This window comes from Falco biarmicus, chromosome 7 (genome assembly GCF_023638135.1).
Source record: "Falco biarmicus isolate bFalBia1 chromosome 7, bFalBia1.pri, whole genome shotgun sequence".
Lineage (NCBI taxonomy): Eukaryota > Metazoa > Chordata > Aves > Falconiformes > Falconidae > Falco > Falco biarmicus.
The window spans coordinates 5102639-5127025 of NC_079294.1; positions in this window are offsets into that span (position 1 = coordinate 5102639).

A 24387-nucleotide genomic window follows, 5' to 3' on the forward strand; every position below is an offset into this window, starting at 1 on the left:
AGTTTCTGCTAAAGGGATCAGTTATGAAAAAAAAAAGTGTAAATAGCTATTTCTTTTTTAAAATATTTACTGTAGTAAATATGCAAGCTCTATTACCAACTCTTTCTGAAGGGTTTCTTTCCATGGAACTGCGTCTCATGATCTATGTTTTGTAAATCCTGGGTCCAGAGCCATCGCATCCTTATGTATCCATATAAAGTATAGGTGGAGAACAAAGCTCAATGTCATATTGTCATCCATGAGATAGCAGATAAATTTTCTCAGGAACACTGCTTTTTTCAGGTTAAATCTGGAGATGACTGGCAAGTTAAGGATCGCAATGTATGTGTGCTGGATGTACATACATCATGCAGCTGAGCTGCAGGTACACAGCAAGTACACCTGAAAGCTATCCTGCACTTTTAGAGTGACTTTATGTTGCACGCACTGTGAAATCAGATGTGCCAGAACTGTTCTGCCCAAGTCCTTGCAGTCCCCAGCAGGCTTGTAAAGCTGCACTGTGCAAATGTAGACACCCCCCCCCCCCCCCCTTTTGCAAATATGACACAGACATGTGGTTACATAGGAACTCTCCAGAATTTTTTTCAGAAAACCCAGTAGTTGAACTTAAAACTTTTGACTGCTGTTACAGTCAATAATTGTAGGACTGCTAAGGACAGAACTGAATTATTTTTCTTTGGAATGCTGTGTGCATACAGAAACTTTGGGCTTAAATGCCAATTTAATTGAATTACTTTTTTTTCTTCCAGTTTATGAAAATACCATGTAAGCTTAACCTATGAGATTTTTGTACTTGGTGTTTTCCATAATGAAAGTATACTGGTGCAATTCTGCTGATGCACTTCTGTTCTGAAATTTAGCACACTGTTCTTTTCCAGTATGCTTTATATATGAAGCAAAATTTGTCATTTAAGACATATGATGTAGTATTTTTCCAATATAAACCAGGGATTAGGGTGAGGTATTCAAACTTATTTTCAGTTATGAGATAAATGGGTTTTGAATCTAGTTCCTTGGGTTGCTTCACTAAGCCGTTCTTCCATTTACCCCCTTTCAGTAGGAACAAATATTTCTCTAAAATAAGCCCTTTCTGTTAAATGTCCATGGCAGTCTGCTTGGCAGCTGTAGACACAATTTGGGTCACCGTGTTGGAGTTTGAGAGTATATGTATATATTCCGTGCCACCTCTGACATTATTATGTCATGAATTGAATGCACAAGTGAATAGATGATGATGGTGATTTATTCTGATAAAAGAGACAGAATGACCTGAAGGTAATACTTTACACTAAGGACAATATATAATTAAGAACATTTATGAGCTTAGGACCTTTTCCTACACTGCTTTCTGTATTTTCTCAAAACTTTACCCTTAATGACCTCTCTCCTAATTGAAAAAATGGAAAGTCCCCATAGATGTTGGTTAAACTAACTCACCAGTGCAGAAGATATACAGACAGCATATAACAGAGAACGGAATTACTGTGCAATAGTCTCAGCTTGTATAAATCAGTGTTGCTATGATGATTTACACCATCAAAGAAGTCGGACCATTATTTTTATTTCTATAACAGAATACCAAAATGTAAGAAGTACAACTCAAAAAGCCAAATTCTTGTTCAGAATTTTATAAAACTTACATACAGCATGGTATAGCTAATGGGGGCCATAAACCCATTTGCAAAAAAAGCAAAACTGGTCAAGAAAGTTGTTAAAGCTGGTAGAGCTAAGAACACATTGTCTCAATACAGTGTTTTCATAAACCCCAGTAATTGTCACTATCTTTTCAACTTTCTGTGTAATAATGGCAAATATAATTTCACCCAGCTAAAACCAGAAATATTGAAGAAATAGGTGTTACACTAGATATTGAAACATTTGAGGGTAGTTTTTGGTTTCAGAATAATTCAAGAGAGTACCTCGCTCCATTCTGGTATCACCATTGAGGCAAGATGTTCTGAGTCCAAAAGCGGTGTAACGAGCCTGCTGACACAGGGTCAAGCCAAACAGAAGGCATGCTGCAGTCAGGACAATCTGGAGATGGAGCATGTCAAACTTCATTAAAGGCCCATAGCAACTTGGACTGTAAAGTGCTGTTCGGATAAACACTTATTTTTCTTTATTCTTCCCTTCTCCACAGAAATTCTATATTTATAACTAGAACTACTTGGTCTTTAATCAATGTAAAATTAATCTAATTCTGCCAGATCATACTGGTAGCATTGTCAAAACTATTGTTGATCTTGCACAGGTTTATGGGAGAATCACACGCCAGGGGCCACTTACACTCATGTATTATTTGGATTCTGGCTACACCAGTTGTGGCTGTCTTTCAATTTTTTTGACAGTAGATTACGGGTGGTTAAAATTTATCTGGGAAGAATCACAAAACACATATCACTTGGCACAATGAGACCCCCAAGAAGAAATATCTGCAATTTTGTACCAAACCCAAATTCTTTCTTAATTTCAGCCATAGACTGAACCATGTTCAGTCATTGACATTACCTGGGCTAGTGACATGACAGGGGGGATTGGACTAGATGATCTTTAAAAGGTCCCTTCCAAGCCAAACATTTCTGTGATTCTATAGCTTGAGAAGATCAAGGATGGGAAGACCCACACCCGAGATTCTTTGAGATTTCAGGATAGATGTAGTTGTATGACTCTTATTTCTGCTCTCACCAATAATAGTATTTAATTTATTTCCTTGCCCACATCAAGTTTGAGCTGCTGTTAATAACTTGGTAATCAGATCTCTGATGTTTTGAGATTTTGCCGGTTCTTTCCCAGATGTAAACTTCCCTAGTGCTAGCCTAGGGTCTAGTAAGAAAAAAGCTGTTCAGAGTAAAATGAAAATGAAACTTGTTTTCTTGAAAGTGAATAATTAGAAGAAAACCTAAAGGCATCAAGAGCTTCCATTCCCTTTCTATTACCAAAAGAATGAGATTATATTTAATTCATCAGGCTGGAATACCCTTTTAAGTTTGGGAAAGATACAGATACAATGCAGATTTCTTTCTTTGGCCTTTTACAACTTATCACTGAACTTTGGTGAACTTCTCTGGGGTGAAAGGACTGAACAAAGTTCATTTAGGGCCTCATTTGATGAAAGGCAGAAGATTGTGATCAAGAGCATATGGGAATGGAGTTGGAGGAGAGGTTGACATTTTTATGGAATAATGATGATTAGTAAAACTGGGCTTTTCAAAATTCTCTATGAACAGCAGCTAAGACTTCTTGGTGTTCACAGATTTATAATCTATGGACAGAAAAAGAGCAGAAACTTTCATTGCTAAAGTATCTCATTTCAAGAAAACTTTACCATATAGTTGAAAAACCTGCACATCCTGAGAGCAGAAGTGAAAGAGTTTTCTCAGTCATTTTCATTCTTACGCTGTTCCCCGAAGAACCTGAAGGCTCAAGAAGTCAAATATTAGAAGAACTAGAAACTACAATAGCAAAAGAATATCTATAATTTATGCAGACAACACAAGAAGAAACCCCACAGTTGACAAGATAGTGGAGGAACCAAGCTCCTGCGCATTTTTCTTTCATCGTATTTCTTACAGTGTATTTCTGTGACTTACACTTGTTGTAACAGAATCAGAAATACTCAAAGAATTCCATCAAACCCTGAAGCTAAGAGCACTGACAATCCATTTGAAAAGGCTTTCCCAAAAGCTACACAAAGCAATTTCCAGGCTGAAGAAACTAGGTAAGGCTCAAAATAGTGTAGCCCATCTCTGAAATGTTTTTATCAAATGTACAGTTTAAAGGGGGAAAAAAACCCTGTCAGCCTGCAACTGAAGGAAATTAAACACATGTCCACATTAGCAAGACACACAATAAGAGGACAGTGTGTGGAACCGGTGCTGAGAACTCCACATTTCTAAAAATATTTTCTTTTGATGTGGAGGAGATTACTTCAGATTTCTTCTTGTTTAGTCCCCCAAACGAAATGCCCATTTGTAGCAGAAATGCAATACATGCACGCCCAGGGCACATCTTCTAGGAATCCAGTTCTTTGAGTCTGGGATCATTCCATTATGTGAACCAATGTCAAGTAAGTGGGGAGAACTGTGAGATTCACTTTAAAAAAGTGCACCCCATGAGGACATTAATGTAGACACACTGTATGTCTCTTGAAATCTACCTATACAAACATATGGTTGCACCCACTGAAAGGTAGGAAAGCTGAAAAAGAGGAACATGAGAGATAACTGAGAGGAAAGGTGGCAATAAAGCTGAGGTGGCTAGCAAGAAAGGAAAACAAATCACAGAAATAGTCTGGAATCTAATGGGATCATGATAGGGTGATTGTATATCAGAAACTATTAAAATGTTTTATTTTTTAAATCAATTAAAAAGTGCAAATATTTATACAGGTCTATAAATATATGTAATCCCTTCATGGTCAGACAAATACTTTGACTCAGATTCCTACACTGTATTGCCCAGGAAGGGCTGCCTCTTTGGGTACCTTCTTCGTGTACTTTCTTTTCTCTCACTCCTTTCTACAGGGTATCTGATATACAATCACTATATCATGTTCCCGTTAGATTCCGGACTATATTTTTTGTGATTTCTTTGAGATCCAGCTGTTTCTTTTGATTCAGAGTGATTCGGCAGCTGAATCTGAAATGTTCTCCAATCAATCCATATGTGTTATTATACTGTTAAAAACCCTGCCTAGAAAAAAAGAAAGAAATGGGGGAAAAAAAAAGAAAAGAAAAAAAAAAAGAAAGTGATACTGGGAGAATTGCAGGGGTGGTGATGTTAGGGTTTTTTAGTTTGGTTTTTTTTTTGGGGGGGGGGATTGTTAGTGACATTTTAAGACAGTTGTTTGTAACACGTTCTAAGAATAAAGTTTTCAGTATCGAGGTTTATCACCATTCCACCCAGTTATCAGGAGAATGAGCTGGCATTGTTTTTAACGAGCAGCATCAGCATTTCTGAGTTTATGACAAAATGCCACATAAGCCTCTCCCTTCCTTCTGCTTTGTTCTTATCCCGCTTCCAAAGAATAATCTTACAGGAGGACCTTTGAGACTGGATCACTGTTCAGCATCTAAAACATAAGGCAGAGCAATGAAGATAATGAATGTATATCTGGACAGCATAGGCCAGTTCAAAAGGTCTCAATTCTTTATGCAGGCTTCCCACACATTGTCATACAGCGTTATGTAGCTATCTCATTACTGATTTGGTCTGCCTTCTTCATTATCACCGTAGTGCCACCATCTCAGATGTATTATTTAATACTACTGCTTATCAGCTTTCAACAAAACTTGCCATAATTTAGGCTCCCTTCATGGTTTTTCCATTCCTGCATTTTACATAGGGACAATTGTAATAAAACAATAGTTTGAGGACACCTTGATTTCTGCTTCCCTTAAATCATGAAGACAGAGAATATCCAAAGTAGAGGGTTATAAACTTTTCCACACCTTCTGTGTCTCCCTCAGACACACCAAAAATGCTTCCAAGGACACAGTTTTTGGAAAGCCAGCCACTCCACACAACTTTGGGGCTCTGAACAGAAGGAGTTTGATGTAGTAATTAATTACATTGAAACTGGGTCAGGAAAATCATCCCTGACATTGGAGAAAATTGCTACAGGATCTTTAACAACCACGTGTTGAGGATATATAGACATCTTCAGACATTCAGAATAGCATTATTTGTCCATTCCCTAAGCCAACATCTTTTTATTCTTATTAATCTTTAGGACATAACACAGAAAAAAATTCTGGGCAAACAATTTCTCCTCTTCCAGTGTTAAGAAAATCTGTTACATTAAGATAACATCTTTTTAAATGTAATGAAGGATGTATTAGTGAATGAAAAAAAAAGATTTAAATTTTTTAAAGTTGCAGTTCTATTCCAAGGTCTCATAACTCTTTTTAATGCAATATATTGGATGGATTACTCTATGAACCAAATTATTTTACAGTAACTCGCATAGGAGTTCTGACATTTTGTCTTCAATTTGTAATGCTGAGGCACATCTGAGAAGGGACATTGAATGCTACCATCTAGGTGAGAGTTCAGCCATGTAACATGATGACTTTGGTCATTTCCTTTGAACATTACATCCTTATTTACAAGGAAATATCAGCCTTTCCAAAATATCTCTTTCACTTTCCTCTTATACTAAATTCTTCCAGCAACACTCTGTAGTGCTGATATTGACACCTGGCAGGTAGAAGAAGATGAAACATTCTGACGAAACTCTGTATTTCTGCTAGTGATATTAAAGAACCAAAGTGTGCTTTCATTTGCATGGTTACTTTTCTTTGGCAAAAGTAACATTATGGAGGGTCACTGAAAAGATGTTTTTTTTGGAAGGCTGGAGTCTGGAGTAGTGTTTACTGTGTCTGAATTAGGTACCTGAGAGTTCTTTATTTAGCTGTGTCCCTTGTATTTAACGTCTTTTCCTTCCCAGTACACTCACTAGTTAGGAAAGTGCTGTTGTCTACATCTTAGAAGCAAGAAGCAAAGGCACAGGAAGGGTATGGCCACAAAGGATTTAGGTACCCTAGTTGTGATTTATCAGTGTCCAATTTCTTTATGGCTATATATGAATATAACCCACTGGCTTGGCTTCCTGTACATTGAATGGATAGACGAAAATGGTGGAAAATGTAGAAGTCAGGGTGCTAAAAGCTGACAAATGCAAACCAGCACATAGGAACTCTGGGAGAAGGTATATGGGAGAAGATATATCCTCCATTCCCATTTGCCCTAAATATTTCCCTTTCAAGACAGCTCTAATGTGTCTTGGAACTCAGAGACAGAAGAAATAGCAGAAGTACCTCTTTCTGGAGTGCTTCTACAGCACTCTAAGCCTAGGATATTCTTTTTCCTGCATTTGGATTTGTTAACTTCTCTCATGGACAGGAAGGTCACGTTCCTAAATCTACACCTCTTAGTTCCTCTCCCAGTGTCGACTGCCTGAGAGTTTTGTGACACAACTGTAAGGGACCAGTGTCCCTTGTGATCTACTTGTAGATGCCAAAAATAGTAACTGTCATTCCCAAATTCTGTTGTCCTGGTACACCTACATTAATTAGAAATGGACTTAAATTTGTAACTTTGTTTCCTAAGAGTAGGTGATCTAAGTACAGAACCGTCCTTTCTTTCCACTGTTAAAAAAAAAAAAGATAAAATAAAAAGAAAGTATATATTAAACCCTAAAGAATAAAATTCCTTGAAGCCTGGTTTATTACAAAGATCTTATAATATATGTTTCCCTACAAACACTTCTTTCTCCTTCCTGGTTGCTGCCTTTCCTATCCTCCTTCTCGTACTGAATCTTGACACTTGAGGTTTTGTGCTTTAGAGTGATGACAACTGCACTGGACAACACAATCAGTCCTCTACTCCTTATCATTTCTGGAAGCTGAACTAAGTGAGCAGACAGAAAATATGGATAACTGAGTGGAGTCATAGGAAAACAGAATGAAATCAGCTTCAGTACAAAGGTTGTAATAATACACTGCTGATGCCCTCCCTCTGTGCCATTGCAGTCCATCCTTGTCACTGTCTTATCAGACAGGAGTTAATGCCTATCACACCCCCTGCATGACTACAGTTTTAAGCCACCTTCCTGGTCCCAATCTTTCATCTCTCTGATATTATGAAACTGTGTTCACTTTATCTTAGTATTAAAAGTCATGCTGTGCATGGGAGTCAACGCTGGTGCATTTCTATATGTCAGAAGAGCAGAGTAGGAAAATGGCTCTGCCATTGAGTCACTGCTTGAGTGTGGCATTGGCATTTGCACTCCTTTGCCTCAATGTGCTTATCTGGTCAGCGACTAATGGATGTAAAACTGCTACTTAAGTGGAAAGTAGCATTATTTATTGTCTGTAACTTGGGGACAACAGATGTGTGTAAAGCATTTACATACTTTAGGTCAGAAGTTGCTGTGTATGTAGAAAGAGTTATAGAGACTTCCTACATAGTACCACTTTCAGGACCTCAAACTTCAAGAGCATAGATTTCTTAAGACTTTCTGTAGGTATACAGGGTAAGTAAAAGAAAAGCAGTTAATTATAAATAGGTAGCTTTTTTAAAAAAATGACACATTGGATCACTGCTGTTGTATTAACACTTTTGATGTATTAATGATGTATATGAGTGAGTAGTAACTTCCTTAAGATTGATATGCAAACTACAAATCTTCCTTCTTTGGAATCTCAAACTGACTGTTAAATTTTTATCAAACCTTAAAAAGAAAGAAGGACTAGGGTGTGTAGCTCCTTAAATAAAAGAGCATTAAAAATACAAGGAAATACATATACAGAAACAGGAACAGTCAATTGAAGAAATATATAGAAATAAATGTTGTGGAATAGAATATCTATGGGAAATTAATTTCAAATCTTCATTTACAATTTATGCAAATAATTTGCATAAACTTGCTTTCTGACACGTGTATGTATTTATAGAGTTTTTTCTTTGAAACTCAGGGTCAGATGAAACATTTATGGAATGATTTATAGTAAGTTTTGGGGAAGGACTTGTTCTGAGACAATGTGTAGGCAGAAAAGAAAAGCAGAAATATAGAAATAGATTATTTGCTTCTATTAATTTTCCCAAATTTAGTCTTAGATTATTGTAACTGCCATAACGATATTTAACAAGACAGGCAGTAACTTCTCATGGCATAAGAATACCAAACTAATAGTTTATGTTTCACTGTCTTTCAGTCAGACTTGAAGAAACTTTCAGGAATGTCTCTCTCACAAAAAAAAAAAAACCCAAACCCTCTGTTTTTCTAAGTGTGATTTACCATCTGTTCTCAGATAGAGCTAAAGAGCTATATTATTTCCATATATTTAACAGCCTGACCTTTTCAGATTAATGTCAGAGGTATTGGCATAAATTTTTGACAGCATAGTGAAGAAAAGATATCAGCACTCCAGAGGCAATGCTGTGTATACATGTTCTCCAGTACCATGCACAATCAAACGTCTGCGGAATGTATAGAAGAAAATGGAATTTTCCCCAATTTATCCTAAAGAAACACAGCCAGTCTGGCTTTTGCTTTTTAAACAGAATGCTGTGAAGATCTTAAAAGACAAGAATGTAATAGAAACTGCGTCAAAGTGAAACAGATCTTTTTTGTGATCTTTAAAAATGTGAAGGCAAAAAAAAAAAAATTGCCTTGCACTGTCAAAAGGCCACAAAATCATTCTAGATTTAGTTGTAAAACAATTCAAATGTAAAAATTTAAATCTTTAATAAAGGAGGAAAATCCTAACAATAACATGTACTCTTTGCTATCCATTGCATTGTAAAGAAGGAAAGTTAATTACTTTTTTTTTTTTCTTTCAATAGCAGGAAAGTCTTAATTTCATCTCTCCTGAAAATGTGCCCAGACTACAAGTATTTGAAAGCAAGGGAACACCTGCAAGTCAAGCAAGAATGAAACAGAGACTGCCAAAAGCTGTAATTTTCCTAACTTGGTTCTTTGCTGTGAAATGCATCAGGGCTATTATCAGATCATTCACTGACATCAAAAAGAGGTATTCACAGATCCCTCTGTCAGAGGCATGGTTCTTAATCCTGAATCTACTGTGGCCAAGAGGAAGATCCTTATTGACTTCAGTGGCAAATTATTTGAGGGCTAAAAATGTTATTAAACTCAGTACAGTTACATCAATGCATTCAAGCAAAGAATTTAAAACTTATTTATATATAAAAGCACAATGATGTAAACTTTAATGTATTTGCACTGGCCTATTCTATTTCATGGCAAGTTCAAGCACCACATTCCAGAAAAAAACCCCACCCAACCACCAAAGCAACAACTGTGCCCTTTAGACCTATTACTACTGTCGGGATTTTTTTTATTTTTTTATTATTTTTTTTACAATATAAAAAAAACCTGGTTTGCAAGTTAAGTTTCTGCTTCTTTCTTTTTTTCATTGCATCCATTCAGAAATGATTACATTCAGTGTGACAATATACATTTCATACACTTTCCAACTGAAAATGTAGGTGAAAACCATGGGCTTCAATGACTTCTGCTGATTTGGATGAAGAACCAGCCTTTGATCAATCTGCCTCTGTTTTATCGATGCTGAAAATACTCTGGCCAGGTTTAATTACGTTGACTTGTTAGGCATGTAGTTAAAACAATGTAAGTGTAATGTTTCTATCTGTCTCTGTAGTTAGATAAACTAAACTCAATGAAAGAATTTTTCTGCCATTGTTCTGTATAGTCACAATTTATGCTGCACAGGGCTCAGTTTTCAACCTGCCTAACACTGCACGTGGGACACAAGCATGTGGTATACTGCTGCCAGGAGTTTTCAGCAGGAGAGTCATGATTGCCTGTGAACTTTTCAGTAAATTCTCTAAATTTAACACTTAAACATGCTATGGACCTTCATCTCTTTCTTACTTTTTACTTTGCAAGGCTGAAGGAACATATATCCTTATCTTGGATTTCATATATAGTGCAATAAATCAGCAATATATTTTCTTAGTAAATATGGCTGAAATTTAGAGAAGTCAAGGTAATTGTACAAACTAGGCTAAAAAGAAGAAATTAAGGGGATAACCAGAAAGTCACTTTAGCCTGGAAAACCTGATCTTACTAGATGTCTTCTTCAGTTAATGTAAAGAAAAATGTTCTGTAAGGGATATTCAGACTATCCGAGTCCATATTGTGAAACATCTTGTGAAGCAGCCTCTCTATTGCTGTTGACACAGAAAGGAATGACCATCATACAGCTACAGCTGACCTTCCTAAAGGCTTAAATACTCTCCACACTGATTTGCCTGGATGTTACCCTGGAAATCTGAAGCCAAGGTCCAAACTGCCTTCAATAAAGTCATATTTCCTCTCCAGAAGTTCGTTTTAAAAACCATTCTGAAAATCAGGACTTATGTATTCTACATAAGTTATTTATTTATGTCCAGAAAGAAAATAACTTTAAACTGAGGCAACCCATGGCAGGCAATGGAGGTGACAGCTTTGGCCAGGTATCTGTGCTTTACCGTTGTCTGAAGTGTGACTAATCCTGGCTCTTCCATCACCAAAGCTACACCGATACATCTTGTTTCTTTGAAAACTGAAAATCACTGAAAAAAAGGAAGAGTTGACTGCAGGTATTTTATGCTGTATTTTATTTCTCAGAGCAGTTAGTGCTCGAGAAAAACCTCATCTTTCGTGAATCTTACTTGGAGTGGTCTCTTCAAGGATAAGTAGTTTGGTATTCTAGTAGCACAGGAGATTTATGTATTTATTTATTTACTCTGATCAAAATTACATTTTGTTCTTGTTGCTGTTGTTATGATTTTTCTTGGTCTACTGAAAGCTTCTCTAATGGAAGAAAAGTTATGTCTGTCAGGAGATCTTCCTGCAGTGACAGTGTCATTATTTTTTTGTCCATTAGGGTTGACAGTGATGATTTCTTCCCTGTAACATAGCATTTTTCCCCCTTTTTCTTTTCCTGACTGTATGCTGACATGGAAACAGACCTCTCTGAAAAATAGGCACTGTTGTGTGTTGCTGTGGGTTTCACTCCTGACCACCTCCCCAAGGAGGGGGAGGGGCAAAGGTCCCCCTGTGCATTTCAGCAAGTCCCTGCGCAGCAGTGGTCGCACCTTCGCGAGGTGGTTTTGGATCCTTCTCAATTGCGTTATGGGCATTTTCCTAAGCTAAGAGGGGTTTTATTCTGTCCAATTAAAACTTTCTCATAACTGTTGAGGATAGTGCTCAGAAATAATGTATCTAACTGTTCAGGTTGAACTTCATTTTTATAATGAATAGGTTAACATCAGCGTTACAAAGGGTGTAAAAACAGTATGAGGGTTGCATGCATACAAATGCAATCCCTTTGTTGAGGAATTTGGTGATTACTGTGCCAGTAAAAGAGTGTCTTAGTCTCCTACAATCCACGCTTCGCATCCTTAGAGTGCCTAGGTCCGATCGCACAGTTCCCTACCGCTCCTGCTGTGGGAGTTGTGACACTGAGAAGCCACATGTGGGAGATGCGGTGGTTGGAGACACCCTTTGAGATGCTCTTTATTTGAAACCCACCTGTCTTGTTCTGTGTGTTTGGTATAGACCCATTGAGTTTTGAAGAGGCAAGCAAGGAATCTTTGTAATCTGTCTGCTATTACACTTCAGGTTTGTGCTTCTTCCGATGAAGCTGTGGTTGTGCTATGAAGATTACATCTGTGCTGAATTCACCTGGCCCCTGAGAAGAGTTTACAGAACGAATGAAGGTGATAAATTCCTTAGATCTGAGAAGTGGTTTCTCAGGCTATCAGCTCTGCGCATCATCAGAATGATATGAAAATCACACAAATCCTTTTCTCTTGTGATAACGCGATCTATCTTGTGCCACTTCCTGAAGTACACATGTACCTAGATAATTCTGTGATCCACAGACCACTGGAAGAATTTTAGCTGCACAGAGCTGCTGGTTGCTGCAAAATCAATCACCAAGAGTTATGATCTACCTTAACAACTAGTGATGTTTTCAGAATTGTCATCAAATTCCCTCTTCCATCTGACCAGAATGGACAATGGTAGAGGAAGAAACATTATTTGGAAAGAGTTACCTACTGTCCTTCAGGGGCATGCACGGGTTTGTCAAGGACTTACTGCTTTCTGCAGGAGAGTTTTCTAGCTTGAACAAAAGTATTATAATACATCCCTGACTGGGTTCGTGATGTCCCTCAGAAGTTTACCAGTTCAGAAGTGTATCAATCACCAGTCTAATGTATAGACAAGACTTGCTGGCCTAAAGCCTTGCCTGTTAGGGTCATCCTTTGTTCAAATACATTAGTAGTGTTGACATCTGAGATTTTTCACAGTATTTGTGTCCAGTGTTTGAGGTATATTATATACAGACATATATATATATATATATATATATGGATCCAATTACAGTTTTGCAGACCAAGGCAGCAAGTAGCAGGTTGTGAGGGCTTGGTGAGACAGGTAATATTTGAAGGATATTTTTCTTCTCCCTTCTCTAGGCAGGTTTGAGCCATGACACAAGCTGGCATAAGCTTTTCTCCCATGAGAGTCGAATGCTGTGCCTTATATCTTCAGGTGGTATAAATAGCATAGGTCGATAGAGTAGTGCCAATTTACATACATTTCTACATGGAATTTGGCTAAATGACAACTCTTAAGGATATGATAACATTCTGCAAGTATTTGAAGGCCATAAACACTAAGCAGGGGGAGAAATGATTTAGGGTGGCATAAGGAGACATAATTAGGAGCAATGGGAGGAAATTAAGGGAGGGAGAAATTAGGCTGAATATCAGAAACAATTTTCTGACAGTGAGATGTATAAGACTGTGGAAAATAAGTCTCCCAATGGACATTCCATTGCTCAAGATGTTTAGACTGGACAAAGTACTAATATATGTACAACAGGGACTAATTTTGCAACGTCTGGTGCATAGACTAGAAACCAGAGACCTTTAATGGGGTAAAAAGAATTCTGCATTAAGAAAAACAAACAAATAAATCCTTTTTTATCACTTTCACCAAATGCCTGCATATGTCTGTATCTTTTACATATGTGCATTTATACATGCATACATATGTATATACATTTTCCTTCTTTTCTGAAATTTGAAAAGTGTTTTGTTTTGTATTGGTTTTTTATGTTATCTAATTTCCTTCACAAAAGCTTAACTTCAGTTTAGTGATAATAGCAAATTTCTTCTCTGCTAGCTGTTAAATGCAAAAGTGCTACATTTGCTAGTATTTAATTATTTTATTTCAAACTCAGGTTCACATACTTTGTTAACCCAAGGGAAAAGAAATCATCTACTTAAATTATTTTGTTAAAGAAAAGTTTAATACTCCTGTCTGTTACAAAATGAGATGGTCTTCTGGAATTTCACAAATACTTTTGTGGAAGTTGACTTTGGTATATTTCTTATTCTGAAAATAGCTGGAAAAAAGTTCTGAAATCATTAAAATGCCCTATTTTAATAAATTTTCAAATGAATGCTTAAGATATTATATTGTTCTTCTTGTATCTAGTTCTTTATTTACTGGAAGAAACGTTTCCAAGCTAAACATTTATAAGACTGATTACAGAAACACATTTCAAAAACTGCTTTTTGAAAACTCTTTACCTTTAAAGATTTTTATACAAATCTAGGATGAATACTGGGGTATTTATTATTTTACTTTAGACTGATTTCAGCTAAGTAAATAGAATAAGCTCTTAGAGTATCTTCTTTCCCTTTTTTTTAATTGAGTTACATGTGATTCCACGAAATGCAAATGTGAAATACGCTCTGTAAGCCCAGACAGTGTATTTGGTTGCTGAGTATCTAGAAGGCAAACTACAAAACAAAAATATGTAAACCAGCCACGTCTAACAAAGAAATATGTGAGATGTCATTAAGTCAACAAGTCCAGGGCCACAGAGATACTCAGCTTGTTTTACTGAGCGCTGCACTGATGCAAGTGACAGAAAAGAGGTTTCAGGGATTGAGCTCAGAAAGGAGAAATGAAATTACCTGAGTCAGAAAGGTGTGAAGCTACAAAAAGATGTTGGAAATATTTTGGTAAGAAATTGTTCTTTTTTACTGAGGAACACATATAACCAACCCCTAGCACTTCAGAAGTTGACAATCACCTGTGTTTTATTACGTGCCTGCTTTCACATCTATTTCCTTGGCAAATCTTGCTACACAGAGTCATATGTGTAAATAGCTTAAATGAATTGATTTTGATCCATTTTTCAGCATTCTTCCAGACTAAGAGTAGATCTCTATAGGTGACATCTCTGTAGCTGACATGCTAATTCAGGAAATACAGAGAACATACAAACTTTTTAGCTACTTGTCTACTCCCGCTGTAGTTTTTCTGCAAAGTAAAACATACAGGGACAATGACATCACTGCTGGATGGCCCTTCTCTAAGGCCATTCTGGACAACAATTTCAGTATCATCGAGTCTTATTAGCAGAACATTAGTTCACCATGAGTTGTATGAGAATTTCAATGCCTGAATGAGCACCTCTCAAAATAATAAAAAATAATAATCTGTTGCTGTTTTGAATTACAAGAGAGTAAGCAGCCTCAACATGCTAAAGCAGCAGTATAGGTAATATCACAGTTTATGGTATAAAAAGATCAGTCCACACATTGTCACAGTCCTAATTTCACCAAAATCCACCATTACTAAAGCTGAAATTATCTGCAAAACTCTAGGAAATGTGCACTTGGAAATTGCTGTAGATACCAGTCTAAACTCTAGAGCGTCAGATACAGCAACTAGCTAACTTCCAAAGGAAATGAAATTGACCTTTAATGCTTTTCAACTGCATGTTGATAACACTGTGGAGAGTTTAGTTCTCTGTGTTTTTTGCCTGAGTGACTTGAAATGTTTGAGTTGTCATTACTAAGCAGCAGTAGTAACAAAAAATGTTATGCCTCAAGTATTGTAACATAAAGAATCTGATTTTATACCATTGGAATGATAGACATTCTTGGTTATGTTAGCATTAGCTCTCAAGTGATGACAACTTCAAGTTTCTATCTTGTAATCTTTATTTAGATAAGTCAAATAAGTATATTGAGAAAAGAGAGGATCATACCCATATCTTTATTTTATTATTTCAACACCACTTAGGGTTGAAAGCTCTGTGATTTTTTTTATAGTATAATTACTTTCCTAGGTAGAAACACTATTTATTTACCTTCAGAGGACACTCAGTATACAGTGGATGAAAAATACTGGCTTTAATTAAAACCCAGCTAGAGAAACATGCCTTTTACTAGTGTGCCACATCATAAATCATTGAGTCTTACAGGTGTTAAAGTTTTCTGCAGGTTTTATGATTTCAGAAATAAATTTGTTGGTTTAGTCTCTTCAGTGCTTATTATCTGCCAACAAGAGTAAAAAAATATATATATATTATTTAGATAATAAATATATTATTTAAAAGATGAAGAGTGTGATACAGATAGCATTTCAACTGGCTGTGCAGTCCTTTCTGATATGGCTAAAACTGGTTTTCACTGACCAGGTGACCTGTTTTCAATTCCCTGCACTGGGAATTTTATGGTAAAAAGACCATAGTTCTTTGAAGATATCTCAAGATCTGTCATGCAGGATCTGTTATAGAGGTTGTTTACAAAGATACTTCTCAGAGTTTGTCTCTTGAGTGTTTCATTTCTTTCCCTTCTTTTGCTGGCATTACCTCAGGAAATTAAAATAATTTTTTAAAAGTCTATTTTAAAATAGTCTATTTTAAAATAGTCTATTTTAAAAGAGCAAAGGATGCTTTTAAATAGAATAAGGTTTTTGCTTCTTCCCATGCTAGTTTTTAATTTTCTATTTTAAGAAAATTGGTACTTATTTACTAATTAAAACACTTTAAAGCAAATTAAAATCATATAACATTTTTCAGTTATCCTTTGATTTGTTTCCTCCAAGTATATAACCTGAAACTTTTTACAGGCTTATGACAAAAGGTTTGAAGGCCAGCTGGTAAACAGCAGAGCTTCACTGTGTCCAGAACCCACTGATGGGCCATATGATATATTTCCATAATGTCATATTAACATGGTTGGTGTGATGCAAGCTGATTAACCAAAAATAACTTTGGGATTATCCTTGGTCCAGAGCAGTTTGATGTCTTTTTTTTTTCTTTTTTCCTTTTTTTTTTTCCTTCTTCTTTTTTTTTTTAATTTCTTTTCTGATCTTATTCAGACCTCCTAGAATTCAGGAGCTCTATTTCCAGAACAGATCATGTTACTGGAGAACACTTTCTGGTGACAATACATAATGCCTTGAAAGCCTGCAAGATTGCCTTACCCTTGATATCTGTAGCCTGAAAGATTCCTTTACCCTTGATAAGTGTAGGGTGATGAAGTCCTTGGGTCTGGCATGGACTTTCAGTCTTCATCGAGGAGTCTCAGTAGCCACGTGTGCCATCACTACAGCAAGGACTGGTGTGTGCTGTTGGGTTTTCTTTCTAGAGTTGGACCTCCTGGGTCTGTGGTCAGACTCCAAAATGTGCTCAGTGTAAAGATGTAGTGGACAACATTTCTTCACCTTGAAAAACCACATTATTAACTTAGATGTGCTTGCCTGAGATCATTTTAATTTAACGCGGCAGTAAACCCAGCAATTTTAATTGCTACAGCTGAGCTATGGTCTCTCTTTGAACCTAAACTGGTGGAGCAAGTAAGCTGCTTCGCAGGCGTCCATCACATTGAGTGCGGTTGATTTTGCTGCACAGAGGCATTGCAAGTGTTGGAGAGTTTCAAGGGTTTAGCCTAGTCAAAAATTCGAGATAACTTGTCTGACTGCGACATCAGGCTGAGTTTATTTTCTTGGATTAGTGAAGCTGAGTTAGAAAAACACTCTTTTTGTTTCCTACAGACATGCCTTTTCTCTGTTTTCCTAAGTGGAGCTATTTTCAAAGGTTGATAGAGTTCAGAAAAAAGTTTGAATGTGCAAACAACTAAAACTTTTTTTTTTTTAAAAAAAAAAAAAGAAAGAAAAAAGAAACCAACAGTGAAAAATAAAACCCTGCAGCTGCTGCAGTGCAGGATGTTATGAATCTAATGAGCCTGAATGGGTTAGCTCTTGACAAGCGGCAGTCTTTCATGCAGTCTTTTAGGCACACCTGGTCACCGACATTTTAGCAGGACCTGAGCTGTGCTTCGGTGACAGCAAATGGTTTGTCTTAATAAACAAATGACAATGAAAGTCTCTGGATTTTCCTTTTTGTTTGTTTTCAAACTTCTCGTAAGGAGGTTCTGAAGAATGAAAAATATTATAAATGCCGTGATCAGCTGGGCTTCTTAGAAAACATACAAGAAACGTGGTAATTATTAAGTTAGTAGTTAAATTATTTGCATGCTAGAAAGGTTCAAGGCTTTGGAATGTTTTTATGTTGGGATAGCATATGTAGAAAAAGTGCTGTATAAAGGTACTGTGAATGTTATGGTTTGAAACATAACACAGCACACAAGAACTAAAGACTTCATATATACTTTGCCATGGATAAAGCCAGTTATATTACTTAATCTCTTATTTCATTTCTACTATAGTGGTATTAAGGTGCTGTGAATTCTTGAGGTGTCAGAATTTTCTGCAGAACTTATCCCTGCAGGCAAAATTGCTATCCAGCATTTTGGATTTTGTTTCTTTTTTATGTACAGTTTTTGTTGGGTGATTCTTTTTTTTTCCTTTTTCTGGTGTTTTTTGGGGGGTGTGTGGTTTTCTTTCTTCTACTCTTTGACACTTAATCTGAGAAAAACATGAACCCAGAGTGATGGAGTGTCATCATCCTGGATTTCCAGACAGGCTGTAAGAATAGTTTTTTAAAAGGCATGACTTTCCAAGATCGTGTCACTCAAAATGCCACAAACTTTGTGACAGTATACTCACAGAATCTGGCAGGTTTCCAATGCATTATTAGAATTTAACATTTTAAAGAGGGAAATAACCATTCTGCAGCAGCACGACATCTGACACTATACATTTTCCTTGTCTGCTGGGAGATTCCTGTAGATCTTTGGGTGGATTTTTTTTAATTTTATTTTATTTGCTTTTACATACGATTATGCTGTTGACAAGGTGGTGGCAGTTACAAATGCTGTAGTAACCCACTGCGTTCTCCCTGGGGAAGACAAGAAATATCTATTTGAAGAGCACACACTCCTGAAACAATCAAATGTCTCCCTCTGTGACTTGATGTGGTTGGACCTGCCACCTCATGGTGGGGTTCCTTCCCCTGAGGGCACACACAGCCCTGGGAGATGCTACCATCATCTCAGTGGAGGTGGTTAATGAGGGGTAGCAGCCTGCCTCGTGCCTGCCTGAATTCATGTACAGCACTAAGCCTAGAGCTGGCTAACACATCCAGCTTACACTGCGCCTCAAAATTACAGGTGGCATTGACCTATGTACCCCTACAATGGTTTCTCCTTTTTGCCCTTTCAAAATAATGCCTTTACTGCAGAGACCTAAGGTTTTTAACTCTCTTCTCGTAAATATTCCCTTATGTATCTTCCTTCTGGAGATAGCTAGGACTTAGAGTATCAATTATTAAACTTTTTTTTTTTTTTTCCTCTGGAGCTCTTGATGGGTTCTGTACCTTCTAGAAATCAACAACTGAAAACCAGTAGCATTTTTTTTCCCAAGGATTTTCCTTCAAAGACAAAGGCAGATACTTTAATATTGTTCTCTCTCTCTTCTGCTGAACTGGAATAAACTTGGTGGCAAGGAGTGAGGAAGGCAAGAGAGTTAATTTAATAAACATCTGTTTATTTCTGGGTTAGTATGACTTGTTAGTTTATGGGTTATTAATATTAATTACGTATGGATTTGGAATAACTCCATATACCATAACTAATGGAGCTGAATTATTATTAAAGAGAAATCTTAAATGCTTTCATCCCATCTAATTTGTAGAATTAATAATTTTTAACTCTTCATAGACATGACAGCTCGGGTTCATTACACCTAAACGTACACTTTCCTAATACATAAAATGTATGACAATATCTGCCTTGTGCCACTTCTTTAGGCAGAGGATTGACACCAGAGCTCTTGATGGTCCTTTTGTTCATCTAAGATCTTTATTGCCACTCTAGAGCTGCCTGCCTTTTTCCATGTACATTTCCAAAGTTAAATGCCATAAATCTATGTATGTCACTCTGCTGTATATGTACCCTTTTTATTCCTCTTATTATCAACCTTTTATATATGTGCACAGAGCAGTAAAGGGCTGCAAAACATATGTGTATTCACTTGGATGGGCCAAGGGTCTGGAGTTTCTTCTGCTCTTGCCATGAACGATGGTACCTTTTGGAAACTCTTCTCTGTTGATTTTCCTGTAGCAGCCCCAGGTGGCTCTATAGCCATACGTCTGGAACAGAAGGCATTTTGCTTTTGGTGTTAGGTTGAAAACTTGAAACCTTGTAGGTTTTTTTAGGCGAGCTTAAATTGAACTTCTTGAGGGTTTGTCCAGGATTAGTCAAATTTAGTCTCAGAGGTGTAAAACCAAAAAAAAAAAAAAAAAAAAAAAAAAAAAAAAGTCATGTGAACTGAACGTGTTCGATGCTGTATCTTTTTATCTTTTTTGTCTTCAAAGGAAAAAGATGATAACACATATTATTGTAGAAAAAAATAACCTCATTAGGAATTCATAAAAAATGGTCTTTCATATGTAAAATGATGTGGTTTCCTGTGATGGAAGGATACTAAATTCAGATCTGGGAATGCTTTAACAGTCTTCAGTTCCAATTTTCTTATATTTACTATAATCAGAAGAGATGAACATAGTAAAAGCTGTATTCTTCAGTATTCAAACTTGTCTTATGTTTTTTGGAAACTGAAGCTTGAAGGATGGAAGTCTAAAAATTTGTAAACTTCTCTGTTTAGAAAGCTGCAAACAAATGGATTAGTAATTAATTTGATACATTTCTTTATTAGACAGAAAATATATTTATTATTAATATTAATATTATTACTGTTGGTTTTGGAGGACCATACGGCCTTTTTTAGCTTCCTTCTCTGCAGATCTGTGCTCTTTTTCTTTATGTTTATCAATGTGAATGACATTGACCACAAAAGAGTGAAAACAGAACACTGGAACTCGAGAAGTCCTCAGCCTCCAAAGTGTGACTCTTCTTTTTATATGAAAAATCATTTTTTATAATTCTACTGTGCTCAATTATTTCATATGACAAGCAATAGAGGATGGCAATGGCTGCTAAGAAAAAAAATAACAAATTGATTTAGTGACAGCTGACAAGATGGGTAGTATTGAAGGCAAAGCTTTGATTTCAGGAGCTTAAACACAAGGAACTAATATTCCATCTTTTAAGGAACAAATATTCTTCCTTTATGATTCTTTTCTTTAACATAAATAAATAAATCTATTTCAATTTCTCATTATACTGTATAATTTAAAGTTTTAAGTGGAGCATACACAATACCGAAGTACTTTGGGCTGAGTGAATTTTATATTGAGATTATTTTCAATAAAGCTATCGAAGTTTAATATTAAGACCATTTGAAGTGATTTAGACATGCATCCTTAATTTTTAATAGAATCAAATTTTTAAATTGGGTGCAATCAAAAGCTTCCAGAGGACTAAAGGTTGATTTCAGGTTTGAAACATGTATGTACATTTTCATACCTCCTATTGAGCCTTCAAAATAAATAATCTTATTTTCCCTATAGGGCTTTGACTTCTGAGGCCTTCTCTTCCTCTTGATCTGCAGCAGTCTTTGATGCTCTTTACAGGTTACATAGTCCTTGGAGTGAATATCTTGTAAAAGTATGATTCTGTTTGCTTCATCTCACAGTGAAGAGATACCATAAAATCCCAGCAGTTTCTAGGATATATCAGCTGCTTGTGAATGAAAAATACAGTATATTAGAAATACCAGTTCATCTTTCTATTTCATTTGAATAGGATGTCACTTGTCAATTTATGGTATAGTGTCTTTGAAACCAGTCAAAAAACCCCAAAGCAACAAACCAACCCTAAAACTTGAAAGATACTGTGCAAATTCCATGTACATTTAAAGAAGTACAGAAGTACATTAAAGAATATACATTTAAAGAAGAAATATTTGAAATGTTTTGATTTTTCTCTAGGTGTCTATTAGACTGTATAAATTAAGGAATTATACCTATTTAGAGCTGTGGAACCAAATTTATGTATTTCCTTTATAATAAAGGCAAGATGCATCAGAAATCTTAACATTCCTTAGGTAAAGTCAACTATTGAAGGACTCTGCAAGTCTCTCATCATTTTATACAAAATGTTTCAAGTCTTCTAATTAGTCTCCCATTCCCAGTAAACGTAAATCCATTACCCTGTGCCATTTACTCTGATTTCTTCCATAATCACCGAGGGTAGATGGTGACAGTCATAGGAGCACAGGCTTTGCCAGCCCCAGGCTGTAATGGGATTCATCTTCACACCAGCAACTCCAGTGAGACTACTTAGGTTATTAGAATTTGTGCTCCAGCACCACTGAGTTATGAAACTCGTGGAAAAGTACTAGTGTGGATGTGCACACAAATCTCTCTTACCTCCGTGGTGTTATTTCTTTCTTTATTTGTTGTGTTACTGTCCAGCAGGTAGTGTTCTGGTGTAGCAGAGGTTTCCATTATATCAAATTCTGCACAAAGGCAGCAAGTGATCACCTCCTGAACAGGGGGGATCAGAAGGAACAAACAGGAGAATATTAGAAAGCAGAATGGCTTTGGTTAGCGTGAAATGTACTGCCCTCCATGCACCAGCTCATCAATTTTGTTTAAAGCATCACAATAGCAAAAGTTCTAAAGAGATTTGGAGGAGAAGTAGCCTTTTCAGAGCATTTGCAGCATGAGACAGAGCTCAAGATCTGTTCTGTTGCTAAGTGTCCTGCTTTGACCTAGAAGTATCCTGGATAATCCAGTAAATCTTTTTTATCTTTAACTTTCTTTTAATGTTCTTTTATATTTTTTATTGTGCTAAATGACTTTCTAACAGAATACTGATTAGGATTCTTGTACAATTTAATTAACAGCAATAAAATAAAATTGCCACAATTAATATATTTGCATCATTTAATTCAATCCGCCACCTATTTGGAAATGTACAAAGACGTCCTTTCTTTGTTTGGTTTTTTTTTTTTTTTTCTTTTTTCCCAGACTTCTAGAAGAACACATTTAAAATTGTACCCAGAAAAGATGGAGAGAAAAACAAAAGCCCAAATGCCCAGTGAGCCCTGTAGGTCACGGAGCAGTATCTTTATTGACATATTCATATACTGAGACTTTATTTGCCAGCCTTAATTCATTTACAAGGAAATAAAATCTGAAACTTCAGTAGTTTCTTGTAGATGAGGTCTGTTTGTTCAAGAACGCTATTACTCTATTGCTGAAGCTATGCATTTGCTTAATGAAGGATAAGAAATTTAAACCAGACATACAACAACATTCTTCCCTCTTTTATCAAGGTGGGTGTCTGTGGCTCTTTGAACTTTGAGATTTCAGAAACAACAATACCAGTACGGCAGTTGTAACATGCAGCTCCTTGTGAGGTTTTTGGTTCTGATTGCTGTAAAGTTATCAAGAAAAAGAGCAGTTAAAAGGCAGTTTAAAAAGCAAACAAAACCCTAACGTTAGAATACCTGCTATTTATTATCTCACTTGTATGCACAGACATAGAACCCTGCTTCTTGCTGTGTGGAAACATAAATATTAGCCTGTAGGGTCTTTAAATTGCTGATGAAGCAGATGCTGCATTGTATCCTCCCAGCAGTATATCACATCACATCACATGACAGAATTTCATTAGCAGTTGATAACAATTTGATATTTTTGATCGGCTTTGGGTTCTGAGCCTCCGTGAGTGAAGGAGATAGGGGTGATCTAACACCCATACAATTAGAAACATGCAGTCCTTTTGCTCAGCCTCAGCTCTTGCATTAAACTGGAACCAAATGTGATTTAAACTTACCTTGGAAGCTGTTGGTTATTTTGAAAGAATCTGTTTCAGGATTTTTTAGGGCAGCAGCTCAATTTGTGAATAGAAGTAGAAAGCCCATGAAAAATCATAATTATCAGGGATGTGTGTTCCAATTTTTAAGACACTGAAGGGGTTGATGCACATCCAAGGTAGATCAGAATGCTTCCTAATTTTATTACTAGCATGAAAATAGATTTTATTACCCGTGTCCACTCTTGGGCAAAGATTACTGGGAAAGTTAGATAAAATCCTTACTTCAACTTCAGGAATCTATTTCCAATAAAGACTAATTTCAGCAGCCATAATCTATGGTCCAAGAAACACTGAAATAAGAAGAAATGAAATCACTAGCCCTTGAGAAAAGTTTGTTCCTTCATATAACCAATTACAGGTTAGCTTTTTTATTAATTTCCCCAAGTTCTGCTGTTCAACATTTTATAATAAATTCATTGTTGGATTGACAATCACTGGTTTAGATTAAAAAAGTAAAGAAGAACACAGGATTTTGTATTACTAGCCACTTCATAACATTTTGCACTGTGATGTATTTCACATGTGAAGACAGTGACAATGATTTCGTCTTTCTGATAGATAACATACTCACCTGAAAATACTGCAAAAATCTTCTGAAATGATACTTTCTGTTTGGCTAAGTATTCTATTGCATGACAATTTTCTTAAACATCAGTAAATTTTTGCAGGCAAAATCTTTTATTATTTGCCCAAATATTAATTAGCAGACAGTTAACCAACTGGCAGTGACATAATTAACGATGGTTTATTTTTAAGAATTAAGATAATTCAGACAATTCAATTTGACTTTTCTTTAACCTTAGAATAATTCATATTTTTAGGAGAAATAAAGGTTTATGAGAAAATACAGTATGTTTG